Source organism: Passer montanus, unplaced genomic scaffold (genome assembly GCF_014805655.1).
Source record: "Passer montanus isolate IOZ18808 unplaced genomic scaffold, ASM1480565v1 scaffold53, whole genome shotgun sequence".
Taxonomy (NCBI): Eukaryota; Metazoa; Chordata; class Aves; order Passeriformes; family Passeridae; genus Passer; species Passer montanus.
In genome coordinates this window covers 1,569,137-1,587,491 of record NW_024370263.1, presented here as the reverse complement: position 1 = coordinate 1,587,491, position 18,355 = coordinate 1,569,137, and the positions used below count along the sequence as shown (strand labels likewise).

Sequence of the window (18,355 nt, the reverse complement as noted above, 5' to 3'; positions counted from 1 at the left end):
TTTTACATTCTTAGAGCAGCAATTTTGGATGCTATTTATATCTTTCCTTGGCAATTGTTTTTCTGTTTAGATTACTACAGTAATTCACCTTTAATTTTGCCTTTGCTTTATTGAAGCAATTTGTATTAGTGATCCTAATCTGTGCTAATGTCACACTGTTCCATGGGCATGACTGAGTAGAGGCCTTGCTTTTTCTCTTACATGAACTTCTGCCTTAAGTTCATCATTAATAAACAGAACTTATTAAATTATTTTTAAGCAAAGACAAATGGAAACGTTGTTATGCAATTAAATAGAATATACATAATTGTTGTGTAAGTCAGATAGACATGCTGTGCTCTTCTTCTCTCATGCAGATACAGATTTTGCATTCTTGCAATTTCTACTGCGAAAACTTCATTAGTCAAATCAGTGCTTCTGTGGAACATAAAGTTTAAAGAATGCCAGCCCATCTGAAATGATCTGACTACTTACCATTTGGTTTCCTAACTGTTTATATGTATTTTGTTACTTTGGGAACATTCATTAAGTTTACCTGCATACACACACATCTACCTTGCCAGTGTTCTGGAAGATGTGTGCAGCTCCTACTACCCAAGAGAGTGCTACAGATTCTGCAGGTTTACTACAGGACTCCCCCTTTTTCAAGCTACTTTTCTAAGTTCTTGTTTAAAAAAAAAATTAAAATCCTGCTTCATGTGAAGAACTGTAAGAGATGTGACTGAGGCCTCCTTTAAATTTGTCTTTTTTAAAAAAAAAATTAAAATCCTGCTTCATGTGAAGAACTGTAAGAGATGTGACTGAGGCCTCATTCAATTGTGTCTTTTCTAAGACAAGAGGAAGGCATCACTTAGGTGTTAAGGATTACTTCTGAGATTCTGGAGATTTGTCACTCACAGCTCTTGACGTCCAGGAAATTGTTCTCCCTGTCAATTGTCATTTCTCCAATCTTACCTGTTTTTTGTTCCTTTCTTTTATCTATTTTTATTAGCATGTGATAGTAATCTGTCTGTGGCAGGAGGCCTTATGCGAGGATTAGATGCTGGTCTAGCAGTGACTGCATGTGGTCGTTCTGGTGGTCAGCTTAGACTATTAAGAGTATTCAGATTTATCCGCAGCAATGCAAATTATCAGGAAAACAGTTTTTAAGTTAGGCTACCCTATAATTTTATTCACAAAATATTGTTAGTTAAGCTTTCACTCAGGCTGATTTTCTTCTTCCGTTTGGGCACAGAAGGAGCTGGACATTTTTCAAGTACATATTTTTGGTAAGAAATTTCCTAGCTTGACAAACTGTCTGGTAGCTGCTGTTGTTCCGAGTTGAGCCCCTGCCAGTGTAATTGCTGTGGCAGAAGCTGTTGGCCAGGGGCAGTGAGTGCAGCATCGTGAACAGGACTGTCAGAGCAGCACAGAGCACCTGAGGTGCTGCCTGCACAGGCTGCTGGTCACTGTCACCCCCTCATCTGTGCTCTGTGCCTGCAGTAGGATATTGATTGCAAATTGCAGCTTTCCTTTTTGAATTAAAACTGTGAACAGAGATTCTTCTGAAAATTCCAGCTTGCTTTGGAAAATCTGCTGTCTTAACCTTATGTGGTTACGGGACTGGGTCTGGCGTGCTTGAGAGAGGAATTTCTACCCTGGAGAATACAAACATCTGCAACCAGTTTCCCACAGTTGTTATGAACTTTGTTGGCACTAATATATTATTACTACAACCAGGATTGATTTTTTTTTTATCCTTCTTTTTTCAAGAATAAATTTCATTATAGAATTTTGGAAGATCACCTTTGCCTTCCATTTAAATGAATAAATTTATCCTCTTTCTGTAATACATAAAAGGTGACTTTGGTTACCCCATGAATGCTATCAAGTTCAATTTAGATACCCTTAGTATAGTAGAAAACAAAATTAGAATTCATCATCTAAATTAAATGAAACTCCATATTAGCATGTAATATTACAAAATTCCTTTCAAAAATTTCATAAATAGTGATAAACTACTGCATTTTAATTTAATTGGGTGTGATGAATTCTTATGCATATTAGGCTGTAAAATTTTAAGTAAAAGGTGTCCAGTTATGGTTTTATTGCTATGTAAGTTCTTGAAACAATGCTGTTGATAAAGTCTCACTTAGTATATATGTATCTGCACCAGTGTGGTACTAGACTGTGTATACTTTGTTTTTCCATTCCTAAATGTCTGTTTGTAATGAGAATTATTAGGAACATAGTACTAGCAGCTGTCAGCAGGCTCTTGATAAGAAGATTATTATGTGTTAACTTTAAAGAGTTAGGAATGTATAATTTATGGCTACTTGGTGGATTTTGCAGATGTCCCAGTTGTACAGAGTTGCTAATCGGAATGACAAGATGGAAAACAAATCTTGGGAATACTGTCATTTAGGTTTGTTGCAATCAAGAAACTGCTGTTTGAGTGCAACTTCTCTTTTTGATGTTCAGAAGGAAATCTTAGTCCTGTATTAAAAAACACTAAACTGTCTGGGCTTCTTATAAATATTAATTTACCAAATGCACAGAAGTCTGTGACATTTCCTTCAGAAGAAAGGATTAGTTTTAATTTTGCTTCTATCATAGCACAGCAAAGTGAATCACTGTACATTGGCTTTTGTAGTTCTGTATTTCATACATTTTCTTTTAATATTTCATGTTTTTATCAACACAGCAACACAGTAGAGGAAATAGGTGCACCTGGTTTGGCAGAGTTAGTTCAGCCATTGTTTCTGTAATAAATTATTTACTTCACTGGTAGCATGTAATGACTTGAGTGGCATTTTATAGGCTGTTGTACATTTTCAGCCCTGACATTTTAAAAAGCCACAGTTCTTATCTGTGACATGTCTGTGTACTGATGCATGGGCTCTTTACTACTTCTGTAATATTTATATAAAATTTATTGGCAGTAACTGCTATTACCCAGTGCATCTCTTTTGAAAGGTCTGTGTATCTCTCCACGTTGACTGAGCTGTTCAGAGGGGGTTTGGAACTTTCTGGGCATTTTGCCACTACTTCTGTCTGAACTTTGTCTGCATTTGTATCAGCTGCTTTAGTTAGTGGTTGCTCGCTTGATGTTAACATGCTGATTTACACTATAATTAAGAATGAGTAGGAGTTTCTAAGGGAACTCAGAGCTCCTAAGTAACACAAAAATAATGCTGTTTTAAATAAATTTCTAGAGATAATTGAGTGTCAGTATTAAAATATCAAACAGCTTGAAGTCCACCTCTTTTGATGGAAAACTTTGTAATGAGTGTGCACGGTGGCTGCTGTTCATTGTGTTTATATCACATCTTTAAGAGGAGAACCCTCACTTCCTATGACTCTTTCATATGTTTTGATGCAAGTTGTGACAAAGCATATACCCACACACTGAGTTGTGTAATGTAGCTATCTCATGTTTGCCATCTGATACCTTACATAAAAGCAAAACTGTGCTGTCAGTCAGAATACCCTACATGTCTTTGTGAAATAAAATAGCAGTTTAGCAAATGAAGATGTGAGGTGAAGGAAGAAAATTCTTTCTTTTCACCTCCTTGTCTCTTAGTTAAGTAAATCACAGCAGATACAAAATACACTTTGTAGAGCTCTATTCAGCTCTGCCCAAACTTCTGGTGATTTATCTGACACAAGAGCTTGCCAAGGAAAACATACAATTGGAGGGTATCAGCTTCTTGCAATCAATAAAACAAAACATGGACAGACAAATTAATCTGGGAGTAAGTGAGCTCTTTTCCACTGGTCTCTTTTCCATTGGGGATGCTGTTGGCAAATGAAGTTGTGCTGACTGCAGTCTGCTGCTCTAAGTGACAGAAACATTTGTTCCTTGAGGCTGCTTTGAGGTTGTAAGTGTGCAGTGAGGACTGGAGCCATGAGTCTGCAGGTAATTTTTCCGCTGCCAAATAAATTACATCATCCAAATTTCTTATTACTTATTTTAATGCCAGAAGTGCCAGAGAGATCGTTTGAGTGACAGAGAGAGCCAAAGATAAAGACTTTTCATTCATACCCTGGGCAAGATTTTGCAGAGTGTGCTTATAGTAGTATTGCAGCTGAATTGAAAAGCAGTCTGCTTGTCCCTCAGTTATTTTGGACTACACTGCTTGCTTGCCTCACACTAGGCAGTGTTCATATCACCAGTTCCTGTGCAGAGGTGAGGGATCTGCTCTGTACCCCAGAACATGTTCCAGCCGAGGAGAAGACTATCACACAGACCAGGCATAGCTGATGATAAAAAATAAGACATTAAGAAAAAGGAATGGAAGAACACGTTGCTACTGTACTTCCCATCATGCTGTTTGTGTAAAAGTGCTCATCTGTTGGCAGTGCACACATTTGCCATGGTGCAGAATCAAAGTTTGTCCCTAAGTCTTCCTGTAGTCCAATAAGCTGCTGACATTGTCACCATGTTAGAAAAGCTTTAATAACTAATTATGTTCACTGGAGTAGGACAAGAGTGAAGTATGGTGGGGATGCAATTGTGGAACTTGCTGACAGGCAAGAAATGCTTGCTGATAGATGCTTTACTTTCCCAGACATTTTTGCAGTGTCAGTGCCTTGATATTCTGTTAAGTTCTTTCTTCTGAAAATATTTATCTTAATTAGTTATATAGCTAGAGACTAATTGTCTGATTTCTTTTTTTTTTAGTCATTTGTTGGCGAGTAAACATAAAACCACTCAGTCTTTAACAGTGCAACTGTTGTAATTAGTTACAAGTGAGAGATAACAAGCAATCTGAAAAGGCATTACAGGTTTTTCTCCACCTTGCCCATTTGAGAGCTGTAAGATACTTGATTAAAATCAGCAATAAAAGTATATCACTGGAGTGAAGCAGTATTTTTGTGATGAAACACGGGTGTTTTATTAAATGTAATGCCATCCAAGCTGGTGGGTATTCCCCCCTGCACCACAGGTCACATTATCAAATGGGCAGCACCCAAGGGCTGAAAAGGGGCTTTGCAGGATGGCCGTGAGCCTCAGCAAGCTGCAGGCTTCCCAGGATTTGGGCTGAACTCTGAGCTGGCATCTGCCAGTAGCAACCAGCACTGGGCTTCCTGCCAGCGCCCCTGGGAGCACAGCATTGTTTGCTCCTGGGGTTTGCCATAACCCACACAGCACATCAGGGACTGGCACTGTCCGACAAACACCCTGCTCAAAGAGTACAATGAAACACCTAGATTTGTCTTAAAAAGACAAGGATTTTTTTTTTTTTGTTCAACACAAAATTTCAGGCTGAACAGGTGTGATAATCGCTAGAAGACCACCAGTAATACTGTGGGTGTATATAAGAGTGCTGATATTTTATATACATATTTTGGGATCTTGGCAAGTAGGCAAATGCCCTTTATTCCCAGGTTATATGATAAAAAAGATTCAACAATCCCACAGTTGTACCTGAATGTTATAGTGGGACTGGGTCTTACCTGGGACACCCCAAGCCTTAGGCAGCTTGTCTTCTTGACTCTGAATCAACACCAAAAATACAGGTGAAAAAGGAGGAAAAACAAATCAAGGGAAGTATTTTTTCCTGTAGTTTTTGTCTGTTCCAGGTGACACTAAATGAAAAGCATTATTTCTTTCTGGCTTAATAAAATAAATAAAATTAGCTTACTTAGAGGAGATAAGTCATATTCTTATGAGACAAAAGCTAAAAGAAATTAGGCTTCAAATAAGTTCTCTTCTTACATCAGAGATTTAGAATTTTCTTTTAGCACCTCTGTGGTTACAGTGAGTCTGTGGGATTGAAGTGCTTTTCCTTATTTACCATTCAGGTGTTTATTTGGCCACCTTGTGCCATCCAAGCAAAGGAGGAGCAGTGAGGAAGGGTCTTGTGATGGAGCTGTGTGTTGGTGGAAGGGCAGTGGCATGTCTGGTTTTTGGGTAAACTTCACCTGAGTGAGACCCAGCAAGGCTGATCTGCAGGAATCAACTGCTTGAAATGTTCTTGCTCCCAGAAAGAGAGTAGGAGAGTGGAAAGCCAAGGATCCTGCTGGTTAACTTTGAGAAATTGCTAGGATAAGAAATGCTGTGATGGGAATGCTGCATGAAGCTCTAACTAAAAAAAATGATATTTTGAAAAACATTGAGTTCTTCCTGGTGAATTTTCTGTTGTAATTTCTCTTATTCCCTGCTGTTAGAAGAAAAAATGTCAGACAGGATGAGGTGTATCTGTGGAACCAGAGTTGACATTTTTAGAACCACTAGATGGCATTTAGACCTGGATGAGTGAAGATGCTCTGGTATGTGCTTATGAGGGAAACATTTTTGCTTTTAAATCTAGGAATTAATGGGGAACTAAATATATAGTAGATTAAATTTTGAGTTTAGGAATGTGTGATTTATGCATGTATGAGTAGCACTGGGACAGAAATCAGGAGGATCTTTTAATGGAGTTTACTTTCAATACTCCATTTTCATTTCAATACTCCACTTATGTTCTTGGAATTTCAGTGTGGTGGAATAGATGCCAGAGCTAATGGTTTTTTGTAAACCAGCATGACTCAGGAAGGGGAACCAAGGAGAGATACAAATAAAAGACTTCCAAAGTATTATGTAAATGTTATCAGTTATTCAAAAATAATCCCCTCTTCCTATTTCCCCCTCATGGAATAAAAATCTTGGTTATTTTCTTTGTTTCTCTTGCAGAGTTATTATTGAACCAAGGGAGAATTTCCATCTTAAAAGACACTACAAGAAAGAAAGATTATAAAAGGTACTGTATTTCTGCATCTGGGTCTCTTGAGTGTCTTGTTACTATTTCATTATGTGTGTTCTTAAATCACTGTGCTTTTATTAAATCGTCTTTACACCTCAGAAATTCCTTCATTTGCATGCTTTTGAAGGCCAGCTAAAATTTGTTTAACATAGTGGTATAACAGTTCAGGAGCAGAAAGAAGGGAATACCCCTGTGATACCTGTAAAACTGGAGCTAGGACAGGACCCTGCCATCACTCCTTGTGTCCTGAGCAGAGGCAGTGGCAAGGGAAGAACAGAGGTGCAGCTGAGGAAAACAGGGGTGACAGTTTCCTCTTTTGTGCCTTCTCTGATGCATCTCTCCCTTTTCCTATGACCATGGAAATACTCATTTAGCTTCATTCTGACAGAGCAGGGGATGTCTCTCAGCTGTGGGATGGTTTCCTGCAGGCAGTAAGGCTGAGACTCTCAGCGTGTCTTTTCCTCTCTCCATGCCCTCCCTGCCAGCTGTACCTTATTCTTTTGATCTGGAATCAAAAGCCAATCTTGTGGTCTCTTAGAGGATGACCATAAGCATTTTCAGCTGCTCTGAATTCACCTCAATACTTTGGTGTGTCTGTTTTAAATCTGGGGACTTGAAAATGAATAATGGGATTAAATATTAAAGTACTCTTGTTTGTTTTCCTGAAATATTGCTCCCTTCTGTGTACTGCTTTATTTTTCTCAGTGTAGGTGGATTACAGTTTTAGCCAAGCATTCCTCGAAAATAATCCTCTGAATAACACATATCATGTTACTGATTTTTATAAAGTTTTTTCCATTTTCATTTGATTGTTTTTATATTAAACATATATGTCAAACTAAAACATTTTATTGAAAATAAATAGTGCATTTAAAGTTTCAAAGCTGTTTGTAGGAAAGATTCTCAGCAGAGTTTACATTGTATTTACTGTCTGAATTGTTTGGGACTTACCTTTGTTACTTTCATAGTTTTAATGAAATGAGTTAGAAGTGTTTATTATAGCTGAAATGTATTCCTGTTTATACAGTGCAGGATTTTAATTTTAATATAATACAGGGAATGTGCTGTAAACATTTGAAGTGGTTAGAAAGTTAAAGCAAAATTGTTATTTTTCTCTCTCAGCAGTTATCAGCAGGATGGTTATTAAAAAGGGATGTTTGAATAGAAAGTTCTTTCTTGAAGCAGATCTTCAGTGATTTGGAAGAAATATTTCTGTTTCCAAATAACTGTAATTAGGCAGTAGTGATAAGTTTGTTCCTGGAAATAGGAAATATTCTTGATGGGGGATATAAACTACAAAAAGCATTAAGATTTAGTCAAAGATAAAAATGTAGGATAGGCTGGGAAAGGAGTGAGATCAGAGTCTAACTATAGCTATCAGGAAGAAAATTACATCTCCAGAAGACCATTGGTACTGACCCTCTAAATCCAATATTTTTCCTAATTCCTGCAGATTTTCAGGTCAGAGTCAGCCTCAGCAGAAGATGTGATTTAGATGTGGTAGTTGACCAGTCACACTGGAGGTGTATGAGCAGGTCAGATTCAGAGCAGGTTTCCCATGCAGGGAAGGGGGGCTGTGGGGAAGGGGGATCCCTGCAGGTCTGGAATGGTGTTGGTGTTGCCAGCCCAAGGCTGTGGTGACCCGTGCCAGGCTCCCACCGCCTGCAGGGCAGCCTGCACACCACTGAGCCCGAGTGCTTACATGCTGATAGAGCCACAAACCAGGGAATAAAAAGCTCTTGTAATAAAGATATCAATCTTAGTCTTGGAAGCTGATCCTTGCAGTTCTGCTCGTGTATGGCTGTGGCACTGGCAGTGCAAGCACAGCACGGCGGTGCTGTTGCGTGCGAGGGAAGAGCTGAAGGAGTAAAGAGCGCTCGAGTCTGGACTAATCAATGGGGTTACTATGGCATCTTGACTTACCCAGGGATAGGAGCCAGGCATGTCCTCAGTGTTATTCTCTGAGGGCTACTTTGGCTGTCAGTTTAACCCACAGAAGCCAAGATGCATGGCTCATAAATAGGAGATGCTTCTCAGGGATAAGAGTTTCTGCCTTGAAAATTCAGCCACACCTTGCACCTGGAAACGGGAGTTCAACGGGCAGTTGTGGCAATGCTTCTGCCCCTCAACCAGGCGCCACCTCTGGAGCAGCACCTTTTGCAGTGTGTAACAAAGACTGTTCTGTCTGAGGTTACATGCTAAAATCCATCATATGGAATGATGACTTTCTCCAAGACTTTCATTAAAATGTATCTGTTTTTCCTGTCTTTATGTTTATGCATGAACTGAATGATTATTCAAGACAGCAGATGAGTTAAATACTTTTATTTTGCTCAGAAATTATTTATTAGTTCTCAAATGCATGTTTGCCTTGTAATACTAAAAAGCTGTGGTGGTGTTAATCAGCACAAACTTGAATTGCATCCTAAACTTACAAGGGTAAAATGAACTTGGATTGCATTTTAAATTTACAGATGCCGAAACAGTGAAGGGTGTGCTCTGCACATGCCATTGTAGTAAGCAGATCAACAGTTTTGGTCTAAACAGAGTAGATTTACTCAGTGCCTCAGGCTTCCAAATGTAGCTTGATGAAAAAAAATCCTGGATTTAGAATGACACAGATGTTACTGGAGAGAATTAAAGCTATTGGGCCTTATTCTATGTCTTTTGTCTTTGCGTTGGTTTAATCTCTTCATTGATACTGTTCCTAGTTTCAAGCAACATAAGGTGGAAATCTGATTGTTTTTAATGAGAGAGGTTGAAATATGGGAGAGTAATGCAGTAAGATTGGTTGGTAAGCAGCTAATGAAATTATTTTGATTTACTAGCTTCAAGAATTATACATGAACATTGCCATTATGTTCTTTCCTGTTTGTACTGATGTTTTCAGTTCCCTGGTGGAGCAAGAGACTAGCCACAAAATCCTCTAGGTGTGGTTGTGAGAGGTAAACAAGACTCGTGTTCTGGAAAACAGCTGAAGGGTTTTGGTTTTGGTTCTGTTTTCCTCCTGAAAGCAGGTGAAAACCACAGGGAAGAGGCTCACTCTGAACACTTCAGACCTGTGAATTTTTTTCCTACAAGTGCCAGTTTATTTATTGGTATAAAATTCTTTGGGAGATACTAAATATTTGATTCAGATGGGTTAAAGAATCTGTTTCTATTTGATGCATTTATTTGCATTAATCTTAAAAGTAGTAATTGGAAATGCCCTCATAAACCCTGAGACTGGAGCCCTAGAATTAAAAAGCATTTGTTATTACCCAGGAATGTAGCTGTGCAGTTTTATTGGCCTTTCTTCTACTGTAATCTATGGATCTCATTTAGCTGCATGCAGCCCTGTTCTTCTGAAACATAAAAGGAAGGAAATCTCTCAATAGCCTGAAATCAAATTATCTCTCTGTGTTAATCTACATGTAAGACATCCAAGCCCACTTCTTTAAAGGAAAATAGTTTTACTGATAAGCAGAGCTAGACTGTGTTCTTTGGATACTAGAATTAAGTGGATTTTTTTTTTTTGTCTGCAGAGTGCTATTTATAGCATCAATTAACTCCTCATGGTTGGGATAAGTCATTTGACACATCTGTTGCTGAGCTTAACCACTCATTGTTCTGTGGGGTCGCAGCTAAATTTTTTTCCTCTCAAAATATGTAATGAAAGGACAATTTTCTACCTAATGGCTCTTAGGCTGAATATGCTGCCTAAACACACTGGCTGATGCCTTCCAGGGGCATTTGGAATGGGTGGAGCTGTTGGGCTGCCTGACTGCAGAGCTGACCTCAGCTTTGGTGCTTGCCTTTTTGTTATTTATCTGCTTGATGATATCTTTTATGAAAGAGTTATTTTGAGCTTCTGCAGGATTTTCCAGCCTCCCTGTAATGTTTCAGTTGCTCTGTTTTACCTGTGACAAACTGGCCTGGCTTTGGGAGCTGCTGCTGGCCCCACTGACTCTTGTTCCTGTATTTTGTAGAGATTTAACACTCCTAAATGCAGGGCTGGGCTCTGCTGTAGCTGCCCACACAGAGCCAGTTTCAGTCACATTCCTGGCAGTAACCTTTCTCCTGAAATGGAAGCCTTTTTGCCAAAAGTCTAAACACCTGAGAGACAAGAAAAATGAGAATTCTTGTATATTGTTAAGTGAAATCTTTTAAGTGTTCTGTGGAAGTAACTGCATGAGCTTATAACAGTGTCTCTATGTGTTTGGCTTATTTGCAGCCAGATTGGATTGGATATTAATGAAGCCAAGCTTTAGAATATGTGGGAAAGAAGGACAGACTGGAGTTAGGAACTGTGCTGCTTTTGATCTTAATCTTTCTCTCTTTCTCATTGAAATAGCCCTGTTCTGAGAAAAGATGTATTGATTTTGGGTGGCTGTGCTTGCAAGGGAGGCTCTAGAGTAAGGAAGTCATTTCTGTTGAAAACGTTGCAGCCTCCATGGCTAATTGAAGGCCTGATGCTATTTAACATTCCCACAGGCTGTTGGAGGGGTTTTCCTTTGCTTGGAAGGCATTATTCCAGTGAAATAGTTGTGGGATTGTCTCTTGTTTCTGCTCGGAGTCATCAGTGGCTCAAGGTTGTGCTGGTGTGGGATGGGATCAGACAGGGGTCAGGGGAACTGGGGAACGTGGAGCTGCTGCTAAAGGCAGCTCTGAGAATACTTGGAAGCCTGGATATCCACAACTCAGAAAGGGACCACAAAGTGCAATCCATTTTTAAGCAGAGCTCCTTATTGATTTCAGTGGGGAGACCTTTGCAAAATCGATGGCATGCAGCAGCTTTAGTATGCAAGGACATGTGTTCTGGGGTGTTAGAGATCGGCCTGTGAACTAATCAGGCTGGTAGCACTCATGTCTGGCAAGTTCCAAGGCAGAAGGAAAGGTGTCAGAGCCTCGAGATGCAGCAAATTTACTATTCATATTACAAGAGGGATTGCAAAGTATGATCTTGTTCGTTCTAGCTTTGACTTTCAAGTTTCATTTTATTTCTATAGAAAAACATAAGCTACAAAGGGAAATATAAAAAGTTTTTGTCAATATGTAAACATGGGCCTGATTATTCTAAGGTATAGCGTTAAACAAATAGAATTGCTGAAGTAATCAAAATATTTTGCTTTTTTCCATGAGAAACCATCTCTGCCTTGTTCACTCTTTCGGTATTTACAAGATTATTACAAAAACTATTCCACCTAGACACTCTTTTGGAAATATTTGGGGAGTGTTTGTTTACACAGAGAATTTACAGTGCACAGTGTGAATTTATAGACTATCACATACCCCATTAAACCTTAGTGTGGACACTTAGTAGGTGTGAAGTAATATGCTGCCATTTTGCTGTGCTGTTTTATGCTTAATTAACACAAACACTGATCTCTGAAGGAAGTGTGGAATAATGAGTGCTGTGATGGAGGAGTTCAGCATATTCAGTGTAGACAAGTCCTTAGGTCCCAGAGAGCAAGAGCTCTGCTTCAGAAAGGTACTCTTTGCTGTTCTGGTCTATAAATGACAAATTTTAGGGAGAAATAGATTATTTTTTTTTTGCATTGGGTGAAAGTAACCATAGGCTAAAGCATTTACTTTAAAAATTGCCCTTGTAAAAATATTTCAGTTTCAATTTTACAACATTAAACTGAATTATTTATGCTGTTATATATATGCAGTTGTGAGAAGGTGTTCTGTATTTCCATAATTTATTTTCTTTTCCATTTGGAAGAATATAGCAGTTGAAATTTACCTTACTGGGGAAAGAGAGCTACAGTATAATTAAAGCTGTGTAGACACATGGTATCAGCAAGCCTTAAAAAGACTACATGAAATTTTGGGATGAAAACCTGAAAAACTCTAGTAGCAAAGTGCTGAAGTGAAGAATCTTTATCAAAGGGAAGCTGTAGAAAGAAGACTGGTCATCATTTAAACATGCAGTGATTAATATATAGACATTGAATTAGATATAAGAAAATTTTGGGGTTTTTTTTGGCTGAAAACTGTATATTTTCTGAGGTACGACAGTATGATTTCAGTGCTTCTAACAAAAAGGCTAATTAAATTATTTCTTTTTAAATGGACTGGGAACCATTTTGGTAAGATTGGAGATGCTGTGGTGCTATTGACCAGAGCCAGTTGAGTGGTCAGTTTAGTCTTGGAGCTGTATTGCCTTTACAAGCATACGTTTGGATGCTTTTGTTGATGTTGCTTAACCCAGTTCATAGTACGATATTCTGCAAATTTATTTGCAGGATTTATTTATTTATTTATTTATACGGAATTATTCCTGCTGGATGATCAGATGGAATTTCTTAGTAATGTAAAAGCTCAGATATTTCACGTTGACTTTTTTTTTCTGCAGTATTGGAAGTGGGGAGCTGCAGCATTCATTGCAGTGTCCTTAAGATGCAGAGTTCCTTCTCAAGGAGGTCTCCTGTTACCATTTCCACTGCCCTCGTTCATTCCCTGGTTTAAACGTTGTTTCACAGACTGCCTCTGTCCAAAGGAACACAAAACCCCTGACCAGCTTTTTTGTTGTTTCTTTTGACACCAGCACAGCGTGTCTGTCTGTGCCTACCAGAGAACTATATTGAAATAGCTTTCTTTGTGAATTCCTCATTGCTATTCATTGGTGGAGGTTGTCACATAAGGGTCAAATTAGAACTCAGTCAACCACAGCAGTGAGAGGACGCAGGCTCAAGATAGATTTCAGCATAAGGTCTGAGAAGCTGTTTATTTGGAATGTGTTACATGTATTTTTTATATGTGTGTGTATATCTATATGTATAATTATATATATATATACATGTCCAGAGTGTTATTCTTTTCTCTCCAGAAACTCAGTTATGTTTAATTTACTCTCTCTGGTCATTTACTTGAGAATTAGTCTTTCTTTCACTCTGCCTCCTGACTTTCATCTTTAGGCATATCTATGCACACTTTTGTTACAGCTATATAAGTTTTGAGCATAGAATTTTCTTCTGTTAGTTTAAGAAAAAAAGAGATTTCTGGCGTGATGGTTCTGTGCCCTTTGAGGTTGGATCCATGCGAAGAAAGGATCATATTTCTGGTAATTTGGCTGAAACACAAGAAATTGTGTTTATGCTGGCTTCAGGAAGGCAGACAGTACCTGGTCAAGCAAAAAATCTGCCAGGGCAACATTCCTCTCTGAAAATGTTCAAAAACACTTGAACCAGCAGTGTGAGTTTGTACTGGCTCTGCATTTTGTGCCATGTGGTTGCAGCATTTTTGATGTGGTAGTAGCTTAAGACTGGCAGTGCTGCCTCACAGAATCATGCCTTCACCAAATGGGTTCTGTTCTGTACATTCTCCAGCAAAAACAGGGACTCAATTGGCAGCTGCTGACCCAGAGAAGTTTCAGTGATAGATGTTTTAAGACGAAATAAATCAGGGATTTACTGAGCTACACAGATGACCTGATATCCCAAAAGCTTCTTTTGCTTTGGTTTCATATAGGATCCGCTAGGTGCACATACAGACAGGGAGAAGAAGCTATTGTGCTGTGTGCATCTCTTAGAAATGAATGTCCCCTCTCTAACAGGGATCTGTGAAATAATCTTGAGCTATTTTGGGCTTGTATATCTGACAGGGGCCTAAAATTGTGTGCCCAAATAACAGCTCTCATTTCTGAGAGCATCCTGTTAGGTTTCTGTGTCTTAAATTACCTGGCTGCAACATCCAGCCTTGCAACATTCCATCATCCTTATTCCAATCTAGAGTTTTCCCTGTTTTAGGACATTAGCTGTAAATCTCACGGGAACATGCAGGTATTGATCACTGATAACAAATTATATTAATCAGGGTGGGTTTTATGTCTTTAGGAGTCTGAGGATTGGCTTCTCTGAATATTACTTCTTTTACTACAAGTTAGGAGGAAAACAGTGCAATGAATAATTTCTACAACACAGTGAGAAGAACCTATGTATAGAAGAGGCTGTAATACCTTATTAACTAACTCTGTCTCTCTTTCCTCTCTTGTAGCTGACTCTTCTTGAGGCTGCTCTCCTGCTTTGTCTGTCCTGTTCTAGTCTTAGTGGGTGATGTCCCAGCAGCTCTAACCCTCAGACTTCGGCACCTCACTAGGTGTGTATGGCTCAGTTTTCTCTGCATGCTTTCTGGTCTTGCATGGGGGCCAACATTCATGTTCTGCTACTCATCTCTCGTGGCACTTGAGGCGGAGGCTGTCATTAGCATGTGTTCTGCTTCAGTTCCATGGATTATTTAAGTCCCATTTTTGCTTTTATTCTGCTGGTTTACTTCCCTGGAGAAGCACAAAGCTGCTGTTTCCATGCACACTCACAGGCCGTCGTGTTTGCTCCTACAGCTGCCTAGCAGCACAATGAACTTCTTGATGCTCATAGAAACATCTCTTGCCAGCAGGATTGATAGACTTGGACTGGTTGTGGATACAGCAGTAGTGGGGCAGCTGAGTTCAGCCTGCAGACTGCTGGATGAGAGCAGCCCTGTGAGCCTCTTGCCCTGCAGCTGAGAGCAGCCTGTGCCGTGTTGTGCCACTGGCAGGAGGACACCGCGCTCTCCAGAGGCAGCTCCCTCACAGACCCCATCTCCTTAGGAACACACAGGGCTTTGAAGTGCAGGGGATTTGAGCTTCTCCATCACTGTTAGGATTTAGGTGCCCAAAGCTCACAGAACTTGACCCTTCTTAATCTGAAGGGCCCTTCAAAAACTCTTGACTATCACTTACATCCTATAATAGCAAAATTAGCATGCGGAGTTGACTGAGGTTTTTTGTGGAGCACCAAGTGACCCTTGGAGTCTTGGCAGTGTTTCCAGGAGACTCAGACTCGGGTGTGAGCTGGGCTATTAGCAATGAGCAGGACCCCTGTTTTGGCCCTTTGCACTGGGGTGATTTTCATCCTGGGTGAGCACTCAGGTTGTATTGACTTAGAAGGGGCCTTCTGATGCATTAGTGGAACAGTCAGAATAAACACCTCTTTACTTTGCTCTTACTCCAGTGCAGCACTAATGTATTTAGAGTCACGTAGGCAGGAGAGAGATTTGCTGCTGTCAGCATAGCCTTTGATACTCTGTAGGCAACTGTTTGCTGTGTTTAGAAGTGCAGCCTAAGGAATAATTTTTACCTGGCTGCTCTGGGTCTAATATTTTCATTTATTGATACCCTTTTCAATGCACTTTAATTTATTTACGAATGGTAGCAAATTGCAAGTGGCACCCTGAGTAACTGACTCATGAGTCAGTACTTTTATTTTTCTCCTTCAGTCTAGACTGCTGATAATGTAAATTGCTGAAACCCCGGGTAAATAATTAGGGGTGCAATCAACAGCAAGCAAGTATTTATCTGCTAATAAAACATTTGAAATGCAGAAGTCTGTCTTCATCCAACAATACTTAAAAGGCAGTTATTGGTCCTACTGCTGTTTCTGCATAGCAATTAGGATTTTTGTGGTCACTTATTGTACATCTGAACATTTATAGTTTATTTTCTGTGTGTGTTTTTCTTTGCAAAGAGAAAAGAAGCACAGTATTTATGGTTATAATGAGGTTAACACTATGCTTTCTGCAGGAAGATCTCTCTAAATATTTTAACATTTACAGAACCCAAATTTTCTAGGTTTTCTCATGTGTGGCATCAAGGGCTCATATGTCCTTAAGGATTTTGTGAACGGGACCTTTGTCGCATTATCAAAATGTGACTTCAAAGTTATATACCAGCTCATTAATGAACTTGATTTTTATTATGAAATCTGTAACTGTTTCTGAAGAGGGACTTTTTTATTTTTCTTGCACTGTTGCTAATGCTTTTCCTTAGAACACAAACTTGCATTATATGTTCTACAAGAAACCTGTTTGTTTTAAATTTAGTTACTGTAGATAACATCTTTTCTTCTTCTTTCTGTATCTCACCTGGATTTACTTTTTGAAATCAGTCCATAGACATACCCAGCCTGTGGGACCCCCAAAAGATGACTTTTGTGTCATATGATGCATGTGAGAAAGAGCAGTTTTAGCTGCAGACAGTCCCTGAAAGCTGGGTCCCTGTGAAGACCTGAATTCCTGCTCTGCAGCACCTCGAAGGAGCCTGTCTGCATTCGTTAATCCCTGACTGATCCAGACTCTTCTTGGGCCTGGAATATCCCCTTGTGAGGTCTGTTTGGTCTGTGGCAGCCAGGCTGTTGGTCTGCTCTAGCATGAGGGCAGTGATGATCAGTAACCCTGGGGTTGTCATCAGGAATGTATGGCCAAAAATGCCATCCCCACCCCCTGGTATATTTCTTCCAAAACCTGCCTTGTGCCCAGGTCATTGCAGTCCCCCTCTTTCACACTCCAAGGAGCTGTGAGCATGCCTGCAACTCCTGGGAGTAGTGACAACAAACAGAGCTGTCTCCATCTGTGCAAAAGCAGGGAAGCACAAAAGCAGAAATGTGGAACTTGGCTGCACACAAGCCAGCTGAGGTCCAGAAAGTCTGGCTGTGTTCATGTCTAGCTGTGCCAGGGCTAAATCATGCTGAGATAGAGCAGGTGAGTCTTCCTGTGACTTCCCATGAATCATACTATCCTTTAAGAGGGTTGTGATTCTCTTTTGCGGAAACCAGTGTACTCTCTGAAGGTTTTATAGACTTTTAATAATCTATTGGAAGGTCTCAGAAGTTGGCAGTTTGGTCTGTGTTTGACTAGTCTGTGACATCTGGAAAACCCTTTGGTGGTTTTTGGTTTTCTTTCAGAATTTCAATAGAAGTTAAATCAATGCATAAATGACAAAACTCACTTCTGCCTACTGGTCTGCAAACATGAAAGGCTCAAGTCGTGGTTATAAGTAAACATTATGAGATTAATACATGATAATCCTTACACTGTTCCTAACATGATTTTATATTACTCCAATTCCTTTCAAAAGCAACTCTCTAGGGGTTAACAGTGAACACAGAGCTACTGGCAGGTTATTGCCCATGAAATCAGGGTGTATGTTGTTGGATTTGGGTCTGTCACTACTGCCCCAGTGGCTTTTTGGCCTGTTGGGTGATTTCATCCATATTAGACAAAAGCAAGGAGACCTTGAGCCTGCTTAGGAGTTCCCAACAAACTGTGTAAAAACATGCAGCTTAATCCCTACTAATACTCCTCTTTGGGAACATAACAGTATTAGGACCACATTATTATGAGCTACCAGAGAATCTGCACAGGAGAGACACCTGATAAATGTAACAGTCATGGAAAATGGATCAGTCAAGAGTGTTCATCATCTAAAGGCACTGAATGATGAATTGTGAAGCATCAGGAAGCAGGGAACTATCTGTGCTCATGGAAATCCTTGTTGATAGATGGAAAACAAAGAACCTTTGGCAGCAAATCAAGGGACAATTTCTCAGGACTTAACTCTCAGCACAGAACATGAACAGTTCTTGAATTACAGGAGCCTGAGACAGTTCTGCCTCTGCTTGTCTCAGAGGTGCTTTAAGTATAGTAGTAAAGGGGCTGCTTGTTTAACTTTGATGAAGGATTCTGTTGAGGCCATAATTTATGTTTATATTATATTGCTGATTTCATACTCCTAGTAAAACATTTTAAGTGATGTTCAGGTCGCAGATCTGTGGAATCAATGGGTAGTTTTACTGCATGTACCATACAGGTGAAGGTAGGGTTTT

At 39.6% G+C, this 18,355-nt stretch overlaps 1 protein-coding gene across 6 annotated transcripts in view; it reads left to right on the top strand.

Moving 5' to 3' along the window:
• The window catches only part of ARVCF (ARVCF delta catenin family member), a 250,175-nt gene that overhangs the window by 78,612 nt on the left and 153,208 nt on the right, over positions 1 to 18,355 (top strand). For 4 of the 6 annotated variants that reach the window (XM_039724776.1, XM_039724777.1, XM_039724778.1 and 1 more), the window contains 2 exons: positions 6,662 to 6,728; positions 14,712 to 14,813. The gene's annotated coding sequence lies outside the window, so the exon portion shown is untranslated. The remainder of the gene's footprint in view (positions 1 to 6,661; positions 6,729 to 14,711; positions 14,814 to 18,355) is intronic. The other 2 variants (XM_039724775.1, XM_039724781.1) reach the window with 1 other exon arrangement.